At 41.2% G+C, this 15,973-nt stretch overlaps 1 protein-coding gene across 1 annotated transcript in view; it reads right to left on the bottom strand.

The window, feature by feature from the left end:
- The window catches only part of POU2AF2 (POU class 2 homeobox associating factor 2), a 30,308-nt gene extending 14,564 nt beyond the window's left edge, over nt 1–15,744 (bottom strand). The window contains exon 1 of the mRNA XM_055095157.3: nt 15,635–15,744. The gene's annotated coding sequence lies outside the window, so the exon portion shown is untranslated. The remainder of the gene's footprint in view (nt 1–15,634) is intronic.
- Nucleotides 15,745–15,973: the final 229 nt, after the last annotated feature.

The raw sequence follows: 15,973 nt of genomic DNA, 5'->3' as shown, positions 1-15,973 counted from the left end.
CTTGGCTCACTGCAACCTCCACCTCCTGGGTTCAAGTGATTCTCCTGCCTCAGCCTCCCAAGTAGCTGGGATTACAGGCACCCTTCACCATGCCCGGCTAATTTTTTTTTTTGTATTTAGTAGAGACGGGGTTTCACCATGTTGGGCAGGCTGGTCTCGAACTCCTGACCCCAGGTGATCCACCCACGTTGGCCTCCCAAAGTGCTGGGATTACAGGCGTGAGCCACCACGCTTAGCCTTTTTTGTGCCAGGTACAGTAGTTCATGCCTGTAATCCCAGCATTTTGGGAGGCAGAGGCAGGGGGATCCCTTGAGCTCAACAGTTTGAGACTAGCCTGGGCAAGACAGTGAGACCCCCATCTCCACAAAAAATAAAATAAATTAACTGAGCATGGTGGCACATGCCTGAAGTCCCAGCTACTTGGGAGGCTGAGGCAGGAAGATCTCCCGAGCCCAGAAGGTCAAGGCTGCAGTGAGCCAAATTCATGCCACTGCACTCCAGCCTGGGTAACAGAGTGAGAGCTTGTCTCAGAAAAAAAAGAAAAAAAAAAAAAGAGTTTTTTTGAGCCACGCTAAGGAACTTAGACTTTGGTAGCAGGCAGTGATCCTTCAGAACTCTCTTTCTTTTTTTTTTTTGAGATGGAGTTTTGCTCTTGTCACCCAGGCTGCAGTGCAGCGGCATGATCCCGGCTCACTGCAACCTCTGCCTCCTGGGTTCAAGCGATTCTCCTGCCTTAGCCTCCCGAGTGGCTGGAATTACAGGCATCTGCCACCACATCCAGCTAATTTTCATATTTTTAGTAGAGACGGGGTTGCATCATGTTGGCCAGGCTGGTCTCAAACTCCTGACTTCAGGTGATCCACCCACCTCGGTCTCCCAAAGTGCTGAGATTACAGGCATGAGCCACTACATCCCGCCCAGAACTTCCTTAGCAGCGTAGACATGGTGAAAATATTGCTCGAGGAAATTTAATCTGGTGCTAAAATGACAGGTTGGAAATGACTGGTGGGGTGAGTGTATGGGTTATTATAGGTGAATAGAGCCCAGTGATGAGGGTCTGATGGCCCTCAGTAGGGCTGGGATTTCAGAAGGCCAGCAGGTGCCATTTCTACTCACTTCTATTTGGCCTCCTTTTAGAGGATTATCAACAAGGGCTGATACTCTCCCATAGGTGCTGAGGACTGCTGGCCACCTGTCCTGGATGCTGGATAATTTCCAGGGCTCTCTTCCTCTTTTCTTTGTTATCACCAACCTTACTGCTGATACCTGTATGAGAGGCGGCTGGCAGGTCTTCCTCATACTGACATATTTACAAATAAAAAAACCCTACTTTTTATATGACTTAATTTAATGGGGCATGGTATAGGCCCAATTCTAAGGCCAAGAAGAATTTTTGACTGAGGAGGGAATATTGAAACATATATCCTCAAAAGCATTTACCTGTGTCTACAAAGCCTAGGTTATAGGGGATTTATCTTACAAAGAAAGAGTTCATCTGGTTTTGTGCACCCTGTCTCATTATCACCAGCCTTAGGTGACAGTAAGGGCTATGTTATTGACATAAAAAGATTAAGTGATTTGCTCAAGGCTTTCAAATGTGTAGGGGTAAAATGAAAACTAAAAGCCATGTTTAAATTCTCTCTCAGGAAGGGATTTTGCCACAAAAACATTAATTTATGCATTTTTTGTAATAGTGCATGTAATTATCTAACAAATTTTGATATTCATTAACTCGTTGGTGCAACAACTTAATTTCTCTTTAATAAAATGCCATAGCAAATTTTCTGGGAGAATTTACATGAAACTCACTGGGGTGCCCTTTGGGATGTAGGACAAGAGAACTGGGGACAGGGAAGACTTTAGTGAGCTTCTGCTTTTCACTTTAACTCTTGTTCTGTCTGAAATTTTACACTGAATTTCTTTTGTAATTAAAGCAACTATTTAACAAAAATTAATAAATAGACTTTAGGTCATATATTTATTGCAAATCTCAAATCTTTTGAAAACTGTGATGTCAACTGTCTTCAATTGCTGGGATATAAACTATTTTATGTCATTTGGAAAGCTCAGATGGTTGCAGAATTCCCATTTTCAGATAATTTCTTAAAATTTTACTGTTAAAACTCTCCTGCTTGGCACAAAATAATGTTCAGGCTGTCTCTGTGAGAAAGTGATTTCTGTTGCCTAAGTTACAAAATGAAACACATTTTTTACCCCTGGATCTTGGCATGCCTTTGGAATGCTATTTGTATTTATGTAGCTAAGTTAGAACAACAGGAGTCACTGAGATGCACTTTGGTCAGAACAGAATCTGCAGAACTACAGCCCTGCCAGATGGACTTGCCACGGCTGTTCCGCTGCAAAAACTGATTATTTTTGCAAGCTGCATGAAAGAATTCACCACCAGGAATTATTTTAAATTTTATGACATTAAAAAAACCCTGCAGAACCAATAGAGCAGCTGAAAAAATAAGTTGCTTGCAAAAGGTTTGCCTTTATTATTATTTTTAAAATATCTGTGATTGTGAGGGAGCAGGTGGTTGGGTGGGGAACACGGAAAGCACTGGGAATGTGGTTCAGATCTCTAAACACGGCAGGACAGTGGGCTAATTAAAGTCAGACAATAGGCCATTTAGAAAGCCTTAGTAAAGCATTCATTCAAATGAATGCCAAGAATATAGTGTGTACCTCTGTATTCAAACATTGGTGTTTTGAGTTTACTAGACACTGCCTGCTCAGAAAATGTTTTTTTTTTCTTTTTAAATTCTTTGTAGGCTCGTGGAGGGGGTTAGCTGGCCATGTTAACAAGCAATATGCAAAGCACTGTGCTATGAGATGGAGCAAAAGGTATAGGGAGATGTTCCCAGGGTGAATACTGATTCCCTTTATCAATAACCTTGCAAAATTTCAAATGAGAAATAGATTCTTCTGCTGGCATTCATGAAAAAGTAGCAAGGATAAATAAGATATATTTATTAAAGGAAAATTGCAGGTTTCTTAAGAGCCTTAGCAGTCAAACACAAAGAGAACAACAGGGATTTCTAAAAATTTAAGAAAAATAAAGATAATATGGAAAGAAATAAAAAGCTAAGAGAAGTTAAGAAAAATAAAGAGGCTGGGTGCAGTGGCTCACGCCTGTAATCCCGGCACTTTGGGAGGCTGAGGTGGGTGGATCACCTGAGGTCAGGAGTTCAAGACCAGCCTGACCAATACCGTGAAACCCCGTCTCTACTAAAAATACAACAAACAAACAAACATAGCCAGGTGTGGTGGCGTGTGCCTGTAGTCCCAGCTACTTAGGATCCTGAGACAGGAGAAGTACTTGAACCCAGGAGGTGGAGGTTGCAGTGGGCCGAGATCATGCCATTGCACTTCAGCCTGGGCAACAGAGCGAGACTCCATCTCAAAATAAAATAAAATAAAATAAAAAGAAAAATGTAGCAATAACCAAGAAAACACACATTGGGTCACCTGATGCCCATTTGCTGTGCCCAGGGAAACACAACAATCTTACTAAAATCAAAACATGTTGTAGGGTAGGTTCAGGTTGTGAGTTGAAGAGGTGAAAAATAATTTTTATGGTAAATTTTAAGAAATCAGAGAAGACCGTGAGTATTTCCTGTAATTGCAGTGGTGCCAACTGTTTGGCACTCATGCCTGCAGAGCTCGGGATGCCTCGGTCCAAAGCTTACCCTTTTTCCAACCACAGATTCAATATACTATCCACATGTTATGTTCTCAAGTGTGACAATATGCTGATGGTTGCGGAGGCTGTGATTTCTTCCTTGGATTTATGTATGACCAACTCCTTAATTTTAAGGCCTGTGTACTACTTTTTGCTCTTACCTGTATTCGACTTCTTCTTCTTTTGGCATTTTCATTGTTGTTTAGCACCACCATTAGAATGCCAAAGAGCAGTAGTATGGTATTAGATTTCTACATTAGTAAAGGGTTCTATCTGTTTCTAGCATGGAATACTAAAAATTGGCTTAGTATCTAGGAAATGAGGGCATTGGTAGTCTTCCTCTCCCCATGTTTTCTCATATTTCATAAGAAGGTAAAGCCTTAAGGAAAGTATTCTCCCCTTTCCTTATCAGCTGTTATATTTATTGAGAATATATGTAAGGCTCCATAGTGTGTACAACTATGAGAGAATTCCAGACACCACGGGGGCTGGGAGAGCATTGAAGGGGTGGGTCACCAGAGACAGCAGGTCAATTGATCTGGTAAACTCTATGTTTCACTGGGCTCAGGAATCTCTTCCAGACCTCGAAAGGGGGCTGATACTGTCTCTGCCTTCTAAAGTGGAAGAAGTGGCATTCTGCATCCAGTCCCATGAGTGAGCCATGGATGCCAGCCTCTCAAATAACTTGCCGATATTCAGAAAAGAAATCCAAAGACATGCCAGGGGAGTAAGCTTCAGGTAAGAAGAAAAGCTCAGAGAGAAATGGGTCATGTGAGTAGGCCCCAGAGGTCTCTAGAGAACAGAAAAGAGGCTTCTGCAAGGTCAGGACGGCACACTCTGACTCCGGTTCAGGAAGCGATTTCCTCTCATACAGAGAGGGCCAGGTGCCACATAGAGCCCCACGAGGCCAGGGGGTCCAGGAGTGGTGGAGAATGACCAAGAGGGACTCTATTCAGTGTTCTCCATATATTCCCCCCACTGGATGCAGCTGTTTCTGGGACAGAAAGCAGGTTCTGGGATAGAACTGGAGATAAATTCTATAAGGAAATTGAAAACTTGGGTCCAGTGTCTTCTAAGATGTCTGAGTATCACAGGAAAGGAAGGTCCTGGTACTGGTTTGGGCTGGGTGTGGCATCATCTCTTGAACAGTCTACAGGCACACTGTGGGGCTGATTGGGGAGACAAATGTGTTCCCGAGAGGGAGCAAAAGTCATAATTGGGGCCACCCATCACACACGAAATCTGGAGGGTGACATGAGAGCTGAGCAGGAGGGCCTGAAGCAGAGTGACCACTCCAAAGCTCACCCATCCTTGGGCTGGAATCATAATGTAAGAGGGCAATAGGGTGGGTGAAGTGAAGACCTGGAGTCCCACAAACCTAGTTCCAAATCTAAGCCTCACTACTTTCAACCTGATTCTTATTTTTCTGATCTCAAAAACAGATATGGGTACCACCCTCTGAAAGCTGTCGTGCTTGTGTTGATAAATGAAATATATTTTAAAATAGATAAATGAAATTATTTGTAAATTTCCTATTTCAGAGCCCAGTGGTAAGTGATAATTATTGTTATTATTCATTACTATTTATCCCAGAGAGAACTGAACAGGTGGGAAGGGGACTCAGGTCTAAACGTCAACTCAATTGTACCCCCATGCCCATCTTTGACCCAATATTAACGTTAGCATCAGAACTTTTGGAGGCTACATAATCATTCTTCTGCTTTATGTGTCTTTTCTATTCCCTATATTCCTGGCTAACTCAGATTGCAAAACTCTAGTTGAACCAGAGAAAAGGGAATTTATCTTTTTCAGATTACAGAGGGGGTTCAGCTTGGCCTTGGATGTTGGGGGTAGGGGTGCCAGTGGGTGGGACACGTTCTGAGGTCTGGGAAAATCTACTGAGTCAGGAGGAGAAACAGCTGCACCCAGCGGGGGAAACACACGGAGAACACTGAATGCTGACCCTCTCCCATCTGCACCCCTCCGAAGATTTTTTAAATTCAGGAAATGCAGGCTTCAGAAAGTCACATCACTTGTTAGGTCAGCAAATTGGTGGCAAATCCTGATCAAAATATTCAGACTTTTATTTCTTTCTTCTTGTCATTTGAAGCTGTTTTTTTTTTAAATTGGCAGTTCGTGATGGATAAGTATAATTATAAGTTTGTTATCCTAAACTGATTGAGTTTTTGGATATTTAGTACTACAGAATGGGAGCAGTTGAAATTATCTTAATGAAATGCACCAGGTTGGAGTTTCAACTCTAGCCATCTAGACTGGAAGAATGGAGGACAGTGGTATAGCTCAATCAGCCTGTGGGTAACTACAGCTTCCACTGTTTTTTTAAAAATTTATTCCTAGGAATAAAGTTTTCAAACCTACAAAAGTTACCCAGTAGCCTTTCTAATGGTTTCACTGATGTATATTATATTAAAATTAATAGTAGTGTTGACAGGAGGATCTAACTTTCAAGGCTGCTATCCAGAGCTCCCTATAATCCAGTGCCTATCTACCTTAGTGTGGCACACCTTTGCTGAGACATTTATCAAGTACCGCTATGTACCAGATATTGTAAAAACCATAAAAGCTGCCATTTGCTGAGCATTTACAGCATGCCATATGCTATACCAGGTGCTTTGTAGACATTATCAAATTTCACTTTCACAACACCTTCCATGGTAGCTATCACCGTTCCCATTTACATAGGAGGAAACTGAGGCCCAGAGAAGTGAGATCAATTTCACACACACGAGTCAGAACCTTGGTCTGTCTGACTCTGATATTCAGGCACTTACTCACTTTACCACACTGTTATTCTTCCTGGGCTGGAGGGTCCGAAAGGAACAAACAGAAATGGCAAGATGTTAGCCAGTTGAGGGACAGATTTAAGAAAACAAGAAGTGACAGTGCAATGTAAGAATATTTTAGCAGAAAAATATGCTGGAGGCTTTGGGAGCAGAGGGGAGTGTCTGGGAGACCTTAACAGGCAAGATGAGAACTGAATTTTGAAGGATTGTGCAGGCCTCCCAACCTTCTCTTTCACTTCTCTATGCTGCAGACAAAATTGGTTCATCCGCTGCACGTCACAGGGAATTGCTTCCTTTCCCCTGTGCCTTTGCCCCTTTCGTGTGTTCTGCTTGGATTCTACTCCTGCTCACTGCTCACCTGGGTCATCTTCTTCCGTCAAAGCTTAGCTCGTGGCACGCTTTCCTCCAAGAAGTCTTTTTCTCTTTCCTTCCCTCCCTTCCTTTCTTCCTTCCTTCCTTCCTTCCTTCCTCTCCCTCCCTCCCTCTTTCTTTCTTCTTTCTTTCTCTTTCTTTTCCTTCCTTCCTTCCTTCTGTCTCTTTTCTTTTCCTTCCTTCCTTCCTTCCTCTCTTTCTTTCTTTCCCTTTCTTTGTCTCTTTCCCTTCCCTCCCTTCCTTCCTTCATCTCCTTCCTTCCTTCCTGTCTCTTCCCTCCCTCCTTCCTTTCTTTCTCTTTCTTTCTTTCTCTTCTTCTTCTTTCTTTCTCTTCTTCTTCTTTCTTTCTCTGTCTCTCTCCTTCCTTCCTCCCTCTTTCTTTCTTTCTTTCTTTCTTTCTTTCTTTCTTTCTTTCTTTCTTTCTTTCTTTCTTTCTTTCTTTCTTTCGTGAGTCTTGCTCTGTCACCCAGTCTGCAGTGCAGTGGTGCAATCTCGCCTCACTGCAACCTCCGCCTCCCGGGTTCAAGCAATTCTTGTGCCTCAGCCTCCTGAGTAGCTGGGATTACAGGTGCACACCACCATGCCAGGCTAATTTTTGTATTTTTAGTAGAGATGGGGTTTCACCACGTTGGCCAGGCTGGTGTCAAACTCCTGACCTCAAGAGATCTGCCCACCTCGGCCTCCCAAAGTGCTGGGATTACAGACGTGAGCCACTGTACCCCGCCCAAGAAGTCTTTTTCTACCTACCTGCTTCATGCTTTGCTTTCCCTCCTCTGAACCTCCCTCATGTTTACTGATGGTCACACTCAACTCTTTTGGCACTTGGAGCAAAGCCATCTTTTTATTTTTAATCACTTATAATTTCTTACCCCACAACTGAGCAGTACATTTCTTAAGGGCAATGAATTTCTTATATTGTTTTGAATTCTAACAAACATCACTCCTCACATGCAGTTGAGTGTTTAATAGCAATGGCATTGATTGAGCACCTACCATGTGCCAAGCCCTTGGAAAATATTAAATGTAATCCTTATGATAACCTTGCAAGGTAGATGTTATTATCTTCCTTTAGCAGCAAGGTTAAGTAACTTTACTGTTACCACACAGTTGGCAAATGGCAGAGGTGGGATTTGAATTCAGGTCATCTGGATCTAGAGCCCAAACTCTTCGCTATGCTGTGTTTTCTATGTCTTAGAATATGAACTTCAGGCTGGGCACAGTGGCTCACGCCTGTAATCCCAGCACTTTGGGAGGCCGAGGTGGGCAGATCACGAGGTCAGGAGTTCGAGACCAGCCTGGCCAATATGGTCTCTACTAAAAATACAAAAATTAGCTGGACATGGTGGCACTCGCCTTTATTCCCAGCTACTCAGGAGGCTGAGGCAGAAGAATCACTTGAACCCAGGAGGTGGAGGTTGCAGTGAGCAAAGGTCATGCCACTGCACTCCAGCCTGGATGACAGAGTAAGACTCCGTCTAAAAAAAAAAAAAAAGAGAACTTCAGTAAACCTGAGTGTTGTAGGTTCCCAGACAACAGAGTAATCTGAAACATCAGCTCAATGGTGCTTCAAATTGGGTAAGAGCTAGTTGTCTGAGACTCAGGTCTATTTTAAATCCTAAACAATGAGATTAGGATTTAAATATTTAAAGAAATGGAAATATTTGAAGTATAAATAATGAAAATAACAAAGATAAATAAATGGAATAAACATTAAAAAATTTAAGTCTTAAAAGTGAATACTGGGATGTAGCTCAGAATCTACAAAGTAGCTGATATGTAGGATGAACAAGTCTAGACATACAACATACAACATGAGGGCTATAGTTAATAAAGTTGAATTGTGTTAGGGATTTTTGTTAAATAAGTAGATTTTAGCAGCTTTTGCCACAAAAAGTAACTAAGTATCAGTAAGTAATAATGATTTGAAAAGCAAACACTTGAGGTTGGAATGAAAAAAACAGACCACTTGGAATAGTTAAATTTTGGTCTGTACTTGTACAGTATATATAAATCAAGGCTGATGAGATAGGAGATATATTAATTTGCTTCACTATAGTGGAAATTTTACTATATATATGTATCCCATAAGGTCATGTTGCAAACATCAGTTATACAGAGTAAAATTTATCTGAAAAAAATAAGCACAGAAACTAGAGAAATCTTAGACGCATGGCCCAACTCTCTGCTTTTATGGACAGGGACACTGAGGCTCAGAGAAGAGAAGGGAATTACCCAAGACCATTTGTAGCCAGAAGGAGGGGTTCAAACAGACGAAAGAAGGAGCAGCTTCTCTTTTGGTGGAGGAGAGATGTGTTACCCAAAGTTTCATGGAAATCAAAGAAACTTTGAGATGATAGAATATACAGCTTCCAATTGCATGTATTTTTTCCTTCTAATACTTCACAAGAAATCCAAATGCAAATCACAGATCTAGATGTCACGATGTTTACACTTGTGGTAACTGAATTGTGCACAATTGGTATAGCAAAGCAGCAGCTGAATGTGTAACTAAACAAACGTCCAACTAGCAGTCCTGCTGGAAGGACAGGCGGTTTTAGGGACTAAGATAGACAATGCACATCTGTTCTACAGTTAAAGTCTGCCCAACTTTATGGCAATTGCTCTATGTCATAAACACACCAAATGGTGCCTATTCACCTTCTGTTCCCCCAAAATTTCCCATCAAATACGTACTATTGTCATACTTCTATCTGTTGCTTGTAATATTAACCCTCCAAAATAATTAGGAAAGATTATTAACCAAGAAACCCAGCTGACAATATTGCCTTATCCTGTATGCCCTTGATGTAGAGATTTTAGCAGCGAAATAATTTCAATGTAAGAATTTAGGATAATGTACAGAAAGAAAATAACTGTAAGTAATACTGATTTGAAAAGCAAACACTTGAGATTGGCATGCAAGAATCACGCTGTGTGGAAATAGTTCACTTTTGGTCTCTATATGTAGAGCATGTAAAAATCAAGGCTGTTATTATCTAAATACATTTCTCACTTGGGATATTTCTCTTTAACATTTTACTCAATTCAGACCTTCTAAAAACAGAGCCAGAAATCTTCATTTATTTTTCCTTAGGTTTATGTAGGATATTAACTTGAAGGAATTTTCATGTCTATTTTCTTACTGTTCCTGGCATAGCATTTTGATGAATGAGCCGAGCAAAAGAGCTGTTACTTTGTTCATAAATCAACAAATAAACTGAACATCAAACCCTGATTCCTAGGCTCAATCTTAGCCTCCCCTACACTACATGACACTTCCCCAACTCCCCAACAGTTTCAATTCCAAGCTGATTTCCTTTTCCTACACAGCAAGTTTTACATTTTTTCCCCCTCATGTCAGCTGATGTATATTCAACAATTTTAAATAAATCCATAAGATAGCTTAAGAAAAACTTGATTAAAAGGAACAATGGTCTGAAAATCACTCACCAAGTTTCAAAACAAAACTGAAAAATTGTGACTATTAGGTTTATTGCTTTTTTTCTACATATAATAAAGAGGTTATTGAATTTTATGATGTTACTTGAAAATAATTCGATGTTTAGCTTTTATAGAACTCAATTGAAATAGTGTAGTTGAAAAAATGCAGCAATCAGAACTTAATTATGTGTGTTTATTTGGTACTAGATGGTGGTGAATGGCTCACATTTATATATCTTGGTAGAAGATCTAGTAGTGTGGTAAAGAATAACAGAAAAATTCAAGAAAGAAAAAAGAAAAACCATTATTTAAAAATAGACATACATAGCAATAGTTGTGAAACCACAGAATTGTAGCTAAAATGTATAGAAGTGGTTTTAATTTCTAGTCTTTGGTAAAAGTCTCTTTTGATGCAAGGGATATTTTTTCTTGTTCCTACTGCAAAGATGTGAAAAACATTTCATGGTATCAAAAACAGATGTTCACGAGGGAAGCTGTGGTAAAGATGGATCAACAGAGTCTTGTGTAAATTTATCAGTGTCGTCACAAATAAAAGAGCAGCAATTTGGGCATCCAATAGATACTTCCTGAAGTATGCCTATCCGGGGGGAGACATAGTTTTCAGAATATGCAGAATATGTGAGTATTAGTTTTCTAGGATGGCTGTAACAAATTATCACAAACAGGGTGGGTTAAAACTAGCAACATTGATTCTCTCATAATTCTGGAGGCCAGAAGTCCAAAATCAAGGTGTTGGCAGGGCTGTGTGCCCTCCAGACTCTAGGGGCGAATTTGCCTTTGCTTTTTCAAGCTTCTGGTGACTACTGGTAGATATTCCTTGACTGTGGCCTCATCACTCCAATCTCTGCTTAAGTGGTCACATTGCCTCCTCCTCTTTTGTGTATCTTCTCCCCGGTGTGTGTGTTTCTCTCTCAAAACTCCCCCTTGTGAGGGAGGATACTTGTGGATACATGTGATTATACTGAGAACTCACCTAAATAATGCCAGGTAAGGGCCTCTTCTAAAGATACTTCACTTAACCACAAATTCTGCCGTCTAAAGCAGAACTCACCGGTCCCAGGGATTTGGCATGGGATCTTTGGGGCTCCATTTTTTTTAACCTATTACAATGCATTTATGGTAAACCACATGGTAGGGCCTCTGACTGGTCATTACTCATGCTGTCAGCTGCAAGTTTTGAGCATGTCTAATGAATGACTTCTCTAACTGAACTTACTCGATATATGAGAATCATTGTGTCCTAGTGCATTGGTATGAAAAAGGGGAGGTGGTCTCAGTATGAGCCACCAAATCAGAGCCCCACAGTGTCTCCCATAACATGATGGTCCATGATTCTTTCTTATTGGATTGCATTTGCAACAGGGAGAGAAATAGGTCCTCAAGAGTCAATGACTAATGCATATGATATCCTTGAGATTTACAGATATTCTAGAGTAGTGGTTGAGAGGATGAAACATCAGTAGGTGGACAGTAAGGGCAATTCATGCAAATGTCTAAAGTCCAAATAACCGCATTTTGGGACTTTATGCATTTAATTATCTGAATTCAAAAAGTCAGTGAAGTGAGGATGAGCGTAAGATACTAGTGTTGAGATGCTGGGTAATATGATGGGGACAGGAAGTTAAAGATGAGTTCATATCATCTATGCACTTGATGCCTGAGAATAGCTACCATGGTTAGAACCGGTGCGTACTTTTTTTGTTCTAGAAGTTATCTCTACGTGGTATATTTCTTTTTAAAAAACCCCTTTGTTTGCGTGTATCAGCGATTATTCTATTCTAGTCCCCTTTGGCCATTCCCTTTAAATATGGAATGTGGGCTGGGCACGGTGGCTCACGCCTGTAATCCCAGCACTTTGGGGGGCCGAGGTGGGTGGATTACCTGAGGTCAGGAGTTCAAGACCAGTCTGGCCAACATGGTGAAACCCCGTCTCTACTAAAAATACAAAAATTAGCCAGGCATGGTGGCACACACCTGTAATCCCAGCTAATCAGGAGGCCGAGGCAGGAGAATTGCTTGAGCCCGGGAGGCAGAGGTTGCAGTGAGCCGAGATTGTGCCACTGCACTCCAGCCTGGCCGACAGAACCAGATTCTGTCTCAGACAAAAAAAAAAAAAAAAAAAAAGGAATGTGGAATTAGGAGTCATCTGCTACTTGTAAACTGTGCAGCTTTGAAATAATTACTTCCCTTCTCTTGTTCTCAATGCACTCATCTGTAAACTGGGAAACTGTAAATATCAATCTCAGGGTTAGTGTGTCTATCAAATGAAACAACACATGAGAAAGTGCCCTTTAAACTGTCCTTACATAAATGTTATTATAGTCTTCATATTACATGACTATGCTGCCTGGTCTTTTGTCTTCAGTATTCAGTCTAGGGCTTGGTTGCTAAGTTCTTGTATTTTTCAAATATGTAAGTATTTTTTCTTTTCACCAGGTTATTTGGTGTCCAATGGCACAAACTATATATTACATGTGTTTCTTGTATCCACTTTCTCCATAAGAGACCCACTGTCACTGGGTCAATAGCAAGAGCTCAGCAAGTTCTTATCTGAAGAGAGATAAAAACCTTGGCTGTGACATGTGAGGCTTAGACACTTGCTCTTTATTCTATGGCAAAGTTCTCAAACAATGATGTGCAAAGGCACCATCCAAGGAGCTTGTAAAAAAAATGACACAATGACCATGCCTTGGCTCCAACCCAATAATAGTAGACATGGGACAGGTCCAGGGATCTGTATTTTAAAATGAAATAAAATAATATGGCTTATAATTAATTATGTCTACATTGTCTCATTTTATAAAAAGTAAAAACTCACCAAAAAATAAAGAAAAGAAACAAAATCCGTGACTTGATAGTCACAGATCTTGAGCAAGAAGTCATATTAGGTAAATTTTAAAGAAAAAAGTATGTCCGCCATTTGGATATATGCCTTCATGCCCTTTAATGTAACTTTTCTTTTTCTATAACTCTGGTATAGTGCCTTATCATTTGTATATAGGCATTGATAATGATACAAGGTGTGAGTTACACACTCATTCACCCTGGGCAGACACCATGTTTATTCCCTGACGATGGATATTACCCTTATGTGCAACTCTTGCCTTTCCAGTTGATAGTTTGCCTGAAACTTTCATCAACATTCATAATTTAGTTGCTGTCTCATGTTAGTTGCAGTTACTGTGGTCAAGCAACCCGCGTGACTTCCACTTGAAGCTGTGGTTCATTTTAAGTAGATTCTGAATTCCTTCTCTCTCTCTCTCAAGAGACTAGATTTGGATTGATATTTTATTTTTATTATTATTACTATTTTTTGAGACAGAGTCTCACTGTGTTGCCCAGGCTGGAGTGCAGTGTCACGAACTCAGATCACTGCAACCTCTGCCTCCCAGGTTCAAATGATCCTCCCACTTCAGCCTCCTGAGTAGCTGACATTACAGGCACGAGCCACTACACCCGGCTAATTTCTGTATTTTTAGTAGAGATGTGGTTTCCCCATGTTGGCCAGGCTGGTTTGGAACTCCTGGCCTCAAGTGATCTGCCTGCCTCAATCTCCCAAAGTGCTGGGATTACAGTCATGAGATACTGTGCCCTGCTGTATTGATATTTTTATCACACACCCCAGGTAATTCTGAGCAGGCACTGTGAGAAGCACTGAACTAGGAGCAGACAAGGAGCCAATTATTCAGACTTCTCTGTAGCAGATAAGCTCCATTTGTTTAACTAGAAGAGAGGTGGTGGTTTAAAAGAAAGGATAACGGCTGGGCACGGTGGGTCACGCCTGTAATCCCAGCACTCTGAGAGGCCGAGGCAGGTGGATCATGAGGTCAGGAGTTTGATACCAGCCTGGCCAACATAGTGGAACCCCTTCTCTACTAAAAATACAAAAAAACAAAATTAGTGGGGCGTGGTGGCAGGCGCCTGTAATCCCAGCTACTTGGGAGGCTGAGACAGGAGAATCGCTTGAACCTGGGAGGTGGCAGTTGCAGTGAGCCGAGATCGCGCCACTGCACACCAGCCTGGGCAACAGTGCGAGACTCCGTCTCAAAAAAAAAAAAAAAAAAGATAACATAAAATATGCAATTAAAGGTGTTCTTGGGTGGGAGGAAATTGAACGTTCATTTGAAATATGTCTCAGGAGTTTGATTTTGGAGCAGAGTTGAACATGGTGCCAACATTCTCAGCATACATGCCGGAAGAACCAGTACCTGCTGTGTATCAGCCCCTGCACTAGGTACTGGACGTGGTTGTCTCATTTATTTCTGTTCATCTGCTCTCATGCTCTGCACCCAGCAGGTGCCAACAGATGCCTGACATTCATGTGATTATATTTTACTTGATAGAATAGGTGTTTATATGTTGATCTTGGTAACCAAATGATATTGCCATTTTAGAATCATTTCTGGAGATCTGGTGCAACTACTTAAACATTTGGGGTATACAGTAGAACTATTTATAAAGACATGGATGGCAGATAAAGATTTTAGACTCAGAACGTCTCCTACTAGGATTTTAAAATCTGATTTTGCATGTTACAGAGAAGATTTTTTTTAAGTTATCTCTGTTGGGTTTAGAGTAACAATTATGTGGATGAAGGTGAGTATTATTCCCACCAACCAAGCCCTTGGTAATCCATGGCTTGGGGAAATGAAAAAGTCAGGACACACCATCTTTTAATTGCCATGAACTACAGTAGCCAGCCAGTAAGATCACAGAGCTCCTGGCGCGCCTGCTGGCTGCTAACAGACGTGCCATGATTAGAGATATTTATAGCTGGAAGGGACCCCGGAGGTCATTTTGCCTAACTCATTTCATATTGGGTCCAGAAGAGTAAAATGACTTTCCCAGGGCCACATGACTGGTTCCCGGCAAGGGCCAGGGCCCCTCTCTACTGGTGTTCCTCCACTCCACCAGGCTCCTCAGTCAGAAGGAGCACCAGCATTTATTGACTGTGATTTATGTGATTTACGTGACATCCAGTTATGAGGGAATAGGAATTCTGTTTCCAAGGGCATATAGTCAATAGCAGATGAACAAAGACATGAAAACTCTTTCAAAAAGGGCATGAAAACCAGCGTTAAATAGACTAGGATGAGATTGAAGTAGAGGGAGTGTAAGTTAAGGTGTAAATGCTGGCACCACTAAGTGAGAGAAAGATTGTCTGTCACAGAATAATTCTATACTGCATGCCAGTTAAAGGAAGGCTTTGTTTTGAGAATATCAGACCCAGGAAGTGGGGGATTGGTGTGTGGATAAAGGGAGAGGAGAGAGAACCTGCAAGCACCTCAGAATATATTAAATTGGGACTTACATTAAGTCTTGAGTTACTTGTCTGCCCGGATCGTTTTTCTGCCAGGAGATCTTTGACTGTATGCTTCACTCTCACTCCTTGATACACTCGTTTGCTGTAGTCTCCTGGGACTTAAGCAAATGGAATAGTCACAATGAATGTGGATGGAATCATTAGGTTAAGCTCCCAAAGGACATGTTTAGGGGCTGATCATTGTGATGTCATTTTCTTGATAGAACGATAGAATTCCTGGATTTGAAGTGGCTTTGATAGAGCAGCTTCAATAGAGCCGTGTCTCCTGATCTTTGATAGAGACTCATCTAAGCTCTACTAAGTGACAGAAACACTGTTCCATCATCT

This window comes from Pan paniscus, chromosome 9 (genome assembly GCF_029289425.2).
Source record: "Pan paniscus chromosome 9, NHGRI_mPanPan1-v2.0_pri, whole genome shotgun sequence".
Lineage (NCBI taxonomy): Eukaryota > Metazoa > Chordata > Mammalia > Primates > Hominidae > Pan > Pan paniscus.
Note: the sequence above shows the minus strand (reverse complement) of the source record. Positions and strands in the feature narration are given on the sequence as shown.